Here is a 12092-nt window from a genome sequence, read left to right as displayed (position 1 = left end):
TCCAGTGGAATAGAGTTAAATGATGAAAATACCCAACAGATACCTTTGGTATTTTTTTTGACTTATTTGGTGAAAATTGTAATTGCCAAAAATAAAAATGTTTTATTTATTTTTCTGCAATTTGATTCATGTGATATCTGTGAGGGTATCCGCCATGAAAATAGTGTAATATCACTTAAATTCCAACCAACACACAAGCAGCTGCTGTTAACAGTTGCATTGACTTTCCTCATATTTGTTTTTAATCTGATGTGTGCACATTGCTTATAGTTCTAAAGAGAGAGGTACTTTTACATTTTTGGGGAGCTGACTGCAAATCGTCCTGCACTATGATCAATTGAAATTAAGCAAATAATGTCTCAGCAGCTTAGTGTTTAATGTAGTAATTAAAAAATCCTTTCCATGCCACCTAACAGATTTTATTGATGCAAAGCAGCAAATGTTCTCACACACTACTGTACAGCTCTGAGCTCAGTGGCAAAGAGATGCATGCATGTTATAATGGTGTATATGTGTGCAAGAGCACAATTTCATTCAGCCTAACAAGTTGTGGCAAGAGCGTTTGGTGTGGCACTGTGAATACACCCACTCCTTATTTCTGGGTTTGTTGCCTTTCTATGTGCCTTTCTTGTCCTAGTGTTAATGTGTTTGTGCGTGTGTACAAGTTGAGACACAGGCATCTAAACACAGCCTGTTTATCCACATTTGTGTTGAGCAACAGTTCAGACGTGTGTTTGTGTGTGCATGCGCATGTGTGTGTGTGCATGAGTGAGTGTGCTGCAGAGAGTATCCTCCCTGAGGCCCGAAGCCAGACAGCGGCTGCAGAAAACAAGAACCTCTGTCAGCGTGTGTCACAGCAGACAAGTCTGACTCACAGGTCTACCATCAACAAAGGCCGTTAGACACTTTCAATGCTGATTCATTTTTTAAAATAGTCTGGCTCTGACCTTTTAAAAGATTTCCATCAAAGGCATTAAGTGAATTTTGATGGGATGGTAAGATGGCCATTTAGCTCCCCAGGAGGTTCATGGGTTGAAATGGTTTTCACTTTGTATCATTGAGCTGGAAATACAGTGGGTACGGAAAGTATTCAGACCCCTTTAAATTTTTCACTCTTTGTTTCATTGCAGCCATTTTCCAAAAATCAAAAAAGTTCATTTTATTTCTCAGTAATGTACACTCAGCACCCCATCTTGACAGAAAAAAACAGAAATGTAGAAATTTTTGCAAATGTATTAAAAAAGAAAAACTGAAATATCACATGGTCATAAGTATTCAGACCCTTTGCCGTGACACTCATATTTAACTCAGGTGCTGTCTATTTCTTCTGATCATCCTTGAGATGGTTCTACACCTTCATTTGAGTCCAGCTGTGTTTGATTATACTGATTGGACTTGATTAGGAAAGCCACACACCTGTCTATATAAGACCTTACAGCTCACAGTGCATGTCAGAGCAAATGAGAATCATGAGGTCAAAGGAACTGCCTGAAGAGCTCAGAGATCTGGCCAAGGTTACAAAAAAATTTCTGCTGCACTTAAGGTTCCTAAGAGCACAGTGGCCTCCATAATTCTCAAATGGAAGACGTTTGGGACGACCAGAACCCTTCCTAGAGCTGGCCGTCCGGCCAAACTGAGCTATCGGGGGAGAAGAGCCTTGGTGAGAGAGGTAAAGAAGAACCCAAAGGTCACTGTGGCTGAGCTCCAGAGATGCAGTCGGGAGATGGGAGAAAGTTGTAGTAAGTCAACCATCACTGCAGCAATCCACCAGTCGGGGCTTTATGGCAGAGTGGCCCGACGGAAGCCTCTCCTCAGTGCAAGACACATGAAAGCCCGCATGGAGTTTGCTAAAAAACACCTGAAGGACTCCAAGATGGTGATAAATAAGATCCTCTGGTCTGATGAGACTAAGATAGAACTTTTTGGCCTTAATTCTAAGCGGTATGTGTGGAGAAAACCAGGCACTGCTCATCACCTGTCCAATACAGTCTCAACAGTGAAGCACGGTGGTGGCAGCATCATGCTGTGGGGGTGTTTTTCAGCTGCAGGGACAGGACGACTGGTTGCAATCGAGGGAAAGATGAATGCGGCCAAGTACAGGGATATCCTGGACGAAAACCTTTTCCAGAGTGCTCTGGACCTCAGACTGGGCCGAAGGTTTACCTTCCAACAAGACAATGACCCTAAGCACACCGCTAAAATAACGAAGGAGTGGCTTCACAACAACTCCGTGGCTGTTCTTGAATGGCCCAGCCAGAGCCCTGACTTAAACCCAATTGAGCATCTCTGGAGAGACCTGAAAATGGCTGTCCACCAACGTTTACCATCCAACCTGACAGAACTGGAGAGGATCTGCAAGGAGGAATGGCAGAGTATACCCAAATCCAGATGTGATAAACTTGTTGCATCTTTCCCAAAACGACTCATGGCTGTATTAGATCAAAAGGGTGCTTCTACTAAATACTGAGCAAAGGGTCTGAATACTTATGACCATGTGATATTTCAGTTTTTCTTTTTTTAATAAATTTGCAAAAATTTCTACATTTCTGTTTTTTTTTCTGTCAAGATGGGGTGCTGAGTGTACATTACTGAGAAATAAAAAGAACTTTTTTGATTTTTGGAAAATGGCTGCAATGAAACAAAGAGTGAAAAATTTAAAGGGGTCTGAATACTTTCCGTACCCACTGTATAATGGTGAAAAATGTGAGGAATTTGTTTTCGTTTCATGTTGTCACTTGGCAGGGGTTTTCCAGACATGCAACTCCAAAACAGGGCTTGAAACTGTTCCGCTGTCAGATGACAAACAGTAGGAATGAAGTCTGACACGTGCTGGAAACCATAGATGGACATGCGGATGTTAACTCCTAATATGGCCACGCACTTCACATGACAAGAAGGAAGAGAGCGAGGAAGGACGGGTCAATCGGCAGAAAGAGATCAGTCTCAAAGAGAGTTCAAAGGTCAGCACTTCATTGAAGAAGTAATTTCAGTCTGTATATGGAAAAAAGAAGATGTGGGAGTGTGGACAGAGACAGAAAGAAAGTGTATGAGTAACTGAATGAGTGGCTGAGTGAAACTGGGTGACTTTGAATGATAAAGAAAGAATCCGAGATGGAAGAGGTAAAAAAAAAGAAAAAAATAGGAGGCCACGATGTGTGGCAACAACGCTGACATTTGAGTTCTTCCCACTTTTTGTGTTGGGAAATCTACCAAAATCCTAATGGTGCATGTTTTTCTCTGGTTGCAGATGAGTTTCTATACAGGATCAAGAGTGAACCTCCCCACACAACAGGCCTCCTGAACGCCTCATCCAGGATGCTCAACAAGTTGGAAACACATGTATGCTGTTGACACGTCAGAAAGAAACACACGGACGGCAGTCGTGCCAGCCAAGCCAGGAGGTAGTTTGTCACCAGGGTGCAGCAAACTGTCCTCCACAGCAGATCCTCTTACCTTTAGGGAATGAGAAGCTCCTGAAGCCTAAAGTTCAGCCAGCACCTCCTGTGACTGGTGCTCAGTTTTGTCTTTCAAGATTCTGCAGAGAGAGACACAGAGAGAGAAATGGAATGAATAGGTATTATAATGTCGATTGCTTTTGACAGAGGTACTGAGAGTGATTATAGATGTACGATACTGCATGTAACATTGTACCCAGTGAGTGAAAAGAATTTGGCAAGACTTAGTCTGAATGCACATATCATGCTGTTTTAATTATTCCAGTCAGCAGTGGCTTTCTTAAAACAAAATAAAAAGTATCACTTTTATTTTAACTCCCTTTGCAAGCAGTAAATAAACAACGATTCGATTTTATGATTCCATTTTATGACACACTAAATGTAGTTATAACGAGATATAAGTGCATTTTAACTTTGTCTTTAATGTATTTGTCGATTACTATTACTCCTCTTCTGACTGAAGTATTCATATGGTATATAAACAGTTGTAACATTTGCTGAACACTGTGGCTACAAGTGACAGTTATGAGACAATACTAACTGCTTGACATGCTATTTAGCGTTTTAACATGTGGTGACTTGCGATCAGCAATCTTATTTACCTACAATTTGCAACCCTGAGCCAAAAACATATGATAATTTTATACCTAGCAATAAAATTATTTAATTACTTAATCAAACATTTTGAGTCAAAAAGACTGTATGCCTCCAATATTTCCAATCACAGGATAAAAACCCGCAATAATATTCACATCAACTTTTGAATAAATGTTTGTTTTGTGTAATGACAAATAAAATGATCACTCATCAATTATCACAGTGTAATCGCTTTAAGGCTTTAAGTCAACCTTTCAGAATAAAGGTTCATCACATTGGCTTAAGCACGAGTATGCAAACATAAACTGGAGCTTATGGTTTTACACACACACACACACACTGAAGCTGGGGGAATTCCTTAAATAACATTCAGGCCAAAGCAGACATGGGTGGTCCACGCTTGTCATTATATCCCTGCAGGCAAGAAGGCAAACACAAAGCACCATGGGAAACACAACCTTTCCTGATGGCAGAGCATTAGAGCTGCTCTCAGTCTGGCAGCAGTCAAGTCATGAACTTAGAGTGAAGCACAAATCTGGAGATAAAAGTTTGGTGTATCAACCAGCGAGAGACTGTCCCCAGGGCAGATGCAACTTAACAGAGAGGAAGCTCTATGGTGAAAGTTTATTGTGGAGAATAAATCCCTCTGCCACTGAAGAGGAAGTCACTGCTTGTTTGTTCTTCCTACAACATGGACTGAATTACTTTATCACAGGGCAATTAATATTTTGTGACTGTGGTGAGCAGCTGTCCCGATGGCATCAAGTTCAAATAGTTGCGTTTGATTTTATGTCTTGACCTACCAATGCACGGTTTTTACTCTCAAACTCAAACCGCAGTCCTGAGCAAACACACTGAGCAAACAGGCAGGGCTGTTGTCAGGGCCCGAGAGCGGGACTTGTTTATGTTACAAAGGCACAGAGAGCAAGGCAAAAGGGCAGGGCCTTTTCTCTCCGAGTGTGGAGATGAATGCATCTCAATGGAGATGAATGGGACAAGAAACATAAACAGCTCTTATCTCTTTGTCCTCTATCCCTGCATTGACTTTTCTCATCTTCCTCGACTGGCTCACATGGCTTTGTTTGCTCCCGTGCTGAGCCCAGCTCTCCGTTTGACCACTGTACACCTTGTTTAGTCAATAAATAACACTGGGAATTGACACGCTGACACAAAGCACAGATTGTATCTTTGTTCACATTTCTCTGGGTCTGCTGACACTCCCACTCCCTGGTACATAAAAGATCTGTGACTCATCTGCACCAGCCACGTCTAAACCAGCAACTGACACTGTCTGCACACAAAGTCGACTTTTTTGATGACATTTCAGACTTTTATAGTATCTCTGTGTATTTAACCAAGCAGAACATTAATCCAAATGTATATAGATAAAGATCCATACACTAAATCTGCATCACTGAGCATGTCGCTACATGCAGTCACTCCCATATCTGGCTGTTACATATTAAACACAACCCATTCTCGTGTGTGTGTGTACCTATTGACTGTTCACACAAAGCTGTGAGGAAGTGAAAATGTCAAAGGAAGCGGCATGCAGGTGAATCACTGATTACAGCTGAGAGTGGATGAGCTGCTAGCATGCAAGGCCAACAGCTGTGGAGCCTTAGGGAGGTCTCGTTAAGGAGGTCACAGAGTGTGCAGGCTGCACCGAGCAAAACACCAACTGATCACTTACAAAGACTTTGTCGAAAACAAGTGAACAACGACTTTGTCACCCCAAGACATTCATATTTATTCATGTGCAGCAGCACAGCTTATGCAGATTTAAACTGGCACATATTAAACTGGAATGCAGTGGAAGGCAAATATCTGAAGGGGTGAAGACAATGTTAAAATGGTATTTTTTAATAAAACACTATTGAGCAGCAAGTTTAGGATGTCACACATTTTAAAAAAAATAAAAATAAAAATATAACTCCGCTAACTCAATTTTTTTCTTTAATTTACTCCATGAACTGTATATGACTGCATTATTTCCTACAGACAGGTTAACAAGAGCTAGCAGCCTCTTGCTCACATGCTAATGTTAAGAAGGTTTAGTGTTTACCACGGTCACCATCTAAGTTTAGTGTGTTAGCATGCTAACGTTTGCTATTTAGCAAAAAAAAAACAAAAAAAAAACAGGGTAGCCTACAACTGAGAATGATGGAAATGTCATCAAGTATTTTGTTTCACATAAATGTTTGGTGAAATAAATAATATTCTTCCAGTTAGTTAGCATTAGTGTTGCCAAATGTGTTTCTTCACATTTGGTCCTTGAGCTTTGTTACTTAATCTGAATCAGATTAAAATAATCCTAAATGAGCAGCAAATTGTTATTATAATAAGCTTTTGCATGTCACTTTTATGTTTAACCCACAGGTGCATGGCCACAGCAGGTGTCTATAGGCAATTTAGAGTTGTTTTCAGATCTAACATGGTTCAAGTGATGTTGTGAATGGTGGCAGCAGTGGACCATATCTCTATAGAAAAAGAGATTGGGAGGGAAGGGAGTGGAAAAAGCCAGGGGTCTCCACACATTAAAAACAGATGCAGCCAGGCTCCAGAGAAGGGAGGTGCATTAAGGATTGAACTCTAAGGTCTGGATGGCATATTTAGAATCTGCCAGACTCATCCATCATCAAGTCAAGGCACATTCATAATGCATTTTCAAACAGGCCAAGGGGAACAGAGTAGAGGTGTGCAGGTCACGTGAGCACGCTGAATAAGCGGCTAGTGTTTATGTGTACATTGTGTGAAAAGCAAACTGGAGAATGATCACCTATCTGCGAGATGGAGAAGATTCATGACTGGGAGTGTGAAGAAGAGCGTTGTGTGTGGAAACCACAGTGACGTCCCCGTCGGCTCAAAACAACCTCCCTGCCAGGGCCGGCCTCTCTGTGGTTTGTTTACATTGAGAGCTATTCCAGACAGCACATGCACGCGCCAACGTGCACGGCACACTGCACACCTCGAGAAAATATGTGTACCTCACACTGAAAGCACAGACTTGAAAAATCAGTCATGGGGACGAAATGAGTGTACTCCTTAGCGTCTGTTTGTCACTCGCTCTCTTGCATGCAAACAAACACACACAAACACCTGTATTAACCCACACCCCTTTTCCAGACCCAGTTCACACAGCTGGCTTGGCAACGTTATGTGAATGCAGTGACTCAAAGAGTTCTGCAGATCAGGAATGTGTGTGTGTGTCTGACTGTCTCCATGTCTCAGTATGTATGTGAATTCCTGCATCTACTTATGCAAACATGTTTGTGTCTTCATGTTTTTATCTGTGTGTGTGTGTATGGGAGAGTATGAGTGATTGCCCTGTGAGGGAAAGGATGATGGAGCACTAAAAAATGAATCATCAGCAGACGGCTTGGCTGTCCTCCCCCTTCTGTGTCTGTCTCAAAGCCTCCTGGGATCTCAAAGCTCTCAGGAACAGAATCTTGATTGCAGAACTCCTCAATCAACTCCCACATAATGGGAGGCTGTTGCCACTTGGCCAAATGGTAAAGGTGTCTGTTTCATAAAGTCCTGGACTACCATCCATAGTGGAAAGGTCATAGGTTTGAAATACAGTGTCAAAGTAACTTCACTGAATGAATGAGAAGGATAAAACAGGCATGCAAACAGCCATCCCCTAAATGAATGATTACAGTTTTTAAAAGAATAATTAATCTCCCTGCACCTCTGATGGATGAGAACACATGGAGAAAACATTAACTGTGTCTGGTCAAAATATGACTTTTGTCTTTGTTTGGCCAGCTTGGAGCTAAATCAGCTACCTTGTGATACAAAAGTGGCATTGGTGATTGAGTGAAACCAGGTGATGCATGCTGACACATGCACAATGAAAACCAAACAACAGTAAAAACACACCATGTGACCTTTTTTTCTGTATCTGTTTGTGCATGACGTTGTCACATGTGAGCTAAATGTGGTCATACAGTGGAAAGGTGAACATGGGAAAGAAACTGCATGTTAAAACCGACATGTGTCCTGCGCAGGCCTTTAATAAACAGGGAGGTTATAATAAGACGTTTTCTTTAATTGACAAATAATAGTGTTGTTATGATAACAAGAAAACAGCCTGTCATTTTCACCCAGTTTCATAAACAAGCCATTTAACAGCTCTGGTCAGGTCAGGTCAGTTTGTCCAAATAACACAAAAACATATTTTTGTGGTTTGTTTTGAGGTATCTAGCCATTGACTCAGTATTGGTTTTATTTGGCCAGGTTTTGAAATATCCGTCTCAGGGAAATGTGCCTCCACCCCAATATAATGGAGTTGAACAGAATTTCAATTGTGGTCCACAACATTAAACACAAGAGTCTTCATCCAAGCTCTGTGAGGTTGTACTCTGGCTCAGAGGTGCTTTGAGCTTAATGCTCACAATAACAATGCTATGCTGATGTTCAACAGGTTATGTATAATAATCGCCATCTTACTTTAGCAAATATTACCATGCTAACATGCTAATCAGTCTGACAGGAATAGAACATACTGGTTTTGCAGGTATTTGGTTAAAGTATAGGACGAAATAAAACTCTGACCTGATTATGGTGCCAAAATGAAAAGTCAGGAAATGACCAAAGTAATTAGAGTCCTCCTCTGGGGAACATGAATGTAGCTGGTTTAAAATGATCTTTACAAAATTCATTAGCAACATATCTCTATAGAAACTATGTCGTCATTACTTTGGATATTCTACGGCAAAAAACTGTTTTCAGTATAAATACTAAGAGTTTTTTTAGCTGTAAATATAAATTTTCAAAGCTGTAAGAACCACATGTGAAATTCCATTTACCTCAACTGTATTGGGTGCAGGTAAATATGGATAGATGGAAGCATTATGAAATAAAGCCGAAACTATCTGCAATGCTACGTGGCACTGTAAGAAAATATCTTTGTTGGGGATATGTGAACAAACCAACCTTTGTTTACCAAAATAAAATGCCAGCATAGTCACTCTGGTCACTTTCATACCTCTCTGGGTTCTCCCTCAGAGAAGCTGCAATTGAGCAACTCTTCCCGTGCAGTGTGCACACAGACACGCCTGCACCCACAAACATCATCTGTGTCCAACTATTTTTTGGCTAATCTCTACCAGATCTCCACACTAATACCCTGAATGCCTGAGGATCAACATGATGTGCTCTTTAAGATGGACATGATGACACAAAAACACACCTGACACGGGGAAACGCCAGTAAAACTCCCAGCGCCGCTCCTCCGCTTCCTGCCGCGGCTTCCAAACAATAACACAGAGGAGGGAAAACAATTCTCAGCAAACAAAATTACAGCTGCACAAGCTTAACAGGCATGCGATTAAGTATATCTTCCAGACAACAAAGGCAAACAAAGTTATCTTAGTTTTTATGAGAACTGAAAAAACAAAAAAACATCACGCATGATTTCCGTGGCAATCTGTGGTAATCACCATGGAGAGCTGGTGGACCATCAAAGATACAATCAACCTCTTAAGACACACAGTCAGCTCTCTGCAGCTCTGCGCTGGCTCTTCTTTGTGCTCTGATTTACCTTTTGGCCGAGCTGCTGTTGGTAAGAGTAACCGTATTAACGAAAAGCGCAGACATTATGTGGAGGGAAACATAAACAAAGATTCAATTCTTCTTATTCTTCACTTTGCTGTCTGCCGCCTGCTTGTTTGTTCACTCAGGTCTGTTTTGTCTGCCCTGTGTGTGTGCGTGTGTGTGAGACATACACTCATTTAGCGACTGGTGGATGCACTGCGTTCCCACCCATCTCCACCCAGTCCTGATATACACCAGGCAGAATGGTTATGGACACATATACACACAGGCATTATGAAAATAACTGTAGTAATCCTTCAGTAATCCTTTCAGTGACATTCTGAACCAAAGCAAATGGCTCCACAACGGCAGTTAGCTGATGATTTCTGAAATGACTGAAACTAAACAAGGACATTAGGGGTTTTTCTCACACAGCAAGATTACATGCGAATAAAGCTGGATTACTCCTGGATAACTTTATGATAACTTTCCTGATCTGGCTTTCACATGAGATGAGCTCCGCACCTGGGTAAAAAATGTTAACATAAATAATTAAGGCGTTAATGCGCATGGAACTAATATTCAACATTACGCAGATGATACGGTTTTGTAAAGCTGTGGAGCTTCTCTCTTAGATGCACAGTCTGCCTGGAATATTTTGAAGACAGAGCAAACTGGTGTTATTTTCTAGAAGGGAACCCCACATACAATTCAGGGTGAGACCAGCTGTTATTTGGCTAGAAGAATGTTTTTCTTTTAGGCAGTAGACAACGTTTTAAAGAAACTGAGACTTTTCAGACTTTAAGAGTTATTTCTCTTTGAAGCCAGGATAAGATAGTTGCTGTCACTGTTTTACTGTTTTGTGATTATGGACAGTGTCTCCATATGTTGGACTTTTATTTATTACCAAATTAAAACCACTGAGGTTTGACCGAGCATACACATACAGTACGTCAACTGGGCAAACTTCCATCAGGGTTTGTCCAGAATATGAGCTATTATTGTAATTATTATCCTAAGGCTTCATGTTTTCTGCTCCAGTGACTTGGAAACATCTGCAAAAGGAATCTGAATTGATTAATCTGTTATCGTTGAACTGTAAATTATATGGCAAATCGCTTCTCTGTAAATTGTCTGTTCTTACCTTACTTTCTGTCTTATTTTAGTATAATGTGCTTTCAGTATTGTCTTATCCATTTTCTGACTTTGTATTGTTTTGTCTGCAACATTTTATGCTGTGGTCTTGGCCATTTCTGCCTTGCAAGAGAAGTTTCCAACTTCAATGGGACTTACCTGGCGAAATTATACTAAAAGTTCACCCAGGATGCCAAAATGTTGGACTCAACAACATGTTTGCAATTCCCTGCAAGCATTTCAGTGACTGCAGGCTGAAATGACTTTCAGGTACCTAAACCATAGACAACAGCATACAACAACCAGATTTACAAAGCATGTATGTTATGAAGTATACATTCATACCCTAACAGTGTTATAGAGTGTATGTATAAGTATGAGTATATATTCTATGCAACCGGAAATGTATGTTTGCATAATAATCACTATAAAGTTGTGTTGAATTGTTGTCCCTCTCAAGTGCTAATTTCAGTCTTTCTGTGTATGTCTTGTATCCTTCTAAGAGAACTCAGTTGACTTGAGCAGCAAAACCGCACACAGACTTCTTTAATTGTATCGGTATGTTATTTATTAATGTAGAACATCAGACGATTTTTATGCATTCATATACAACTTTCAAAGTTATAAAAAGTTCTATAGCCAGCTAGCTAATGTTAGGCCAGCTTGGCGAAGCTAATGCCATAAGTTACACGTTAAGTAGACAATACTGGTGTATTATAATTAATTTATTATGATTACTATACTGTAATGTATTATTTTACATTAAAAAGCAGATGTGCAAAGGAATTCTTGAATATTGAGTGGTTGTGCAGATGTCAACACAAGCACTGATGACATTGTTGCAAGACAGTTATTCACAAAACATGTCAGGATATAGAAATTTAATAACTTTTAAAAGTTGAAGACTGCACGTTGAGAAGATGTCTATGTTGTCGGTTTAACTTTCATTTTGGCTTTTTTTCAGGGTCCAAATGTTTGCTGGGTTCTTAAAGCCTCAAAGGATAAAAATATCAGTTAATATCATTATTAACTCTAAAAAAGGAATTAACTCATAACTGCTAATTATGAATCATTGCATCACTACCAACTGACTAATTTCATTGATTTAATTACTATTTAAATAATTACAATAAGTTAAAATAGTTAACTGTTTATTATGATTAGTTTTTATCACTATTAGGCTAAGGCTAGGCTACTTGCCTTTATGAATATTGGTAACTCATGAATTGCCAATTACTAACTAATTATTAACTGCTAATTAGTTATATTGATATAACCAAACAACCACCTCCAGCAGGTAGAGATTTGGGAACTTGCTTAAGGGCACCTCTGCAGGGATGCTAAACAGAAACACACTGAACACAGCGA

This window comes from Micropterus salmoides, unplaced genomic scaffold (assembly GCF_014851395.1).
Source record: "Micropterus salmoides isolate LMB-PRFRI ecotype aquatic unplaced genomic scaffold, ASM1485139v1 Ms_hic_scaffold_7, whole genome shotgun sequence".
Classification (NCBI taxonomy): Eukaryota; Metazoa; Chordata; class Actinopteri; order Centrarchiformes; family Centrarchidae; genus Micropterus; species Micropterus salmoides.
Note: the sequence above shows the minus strand (reverse complement) of the source record.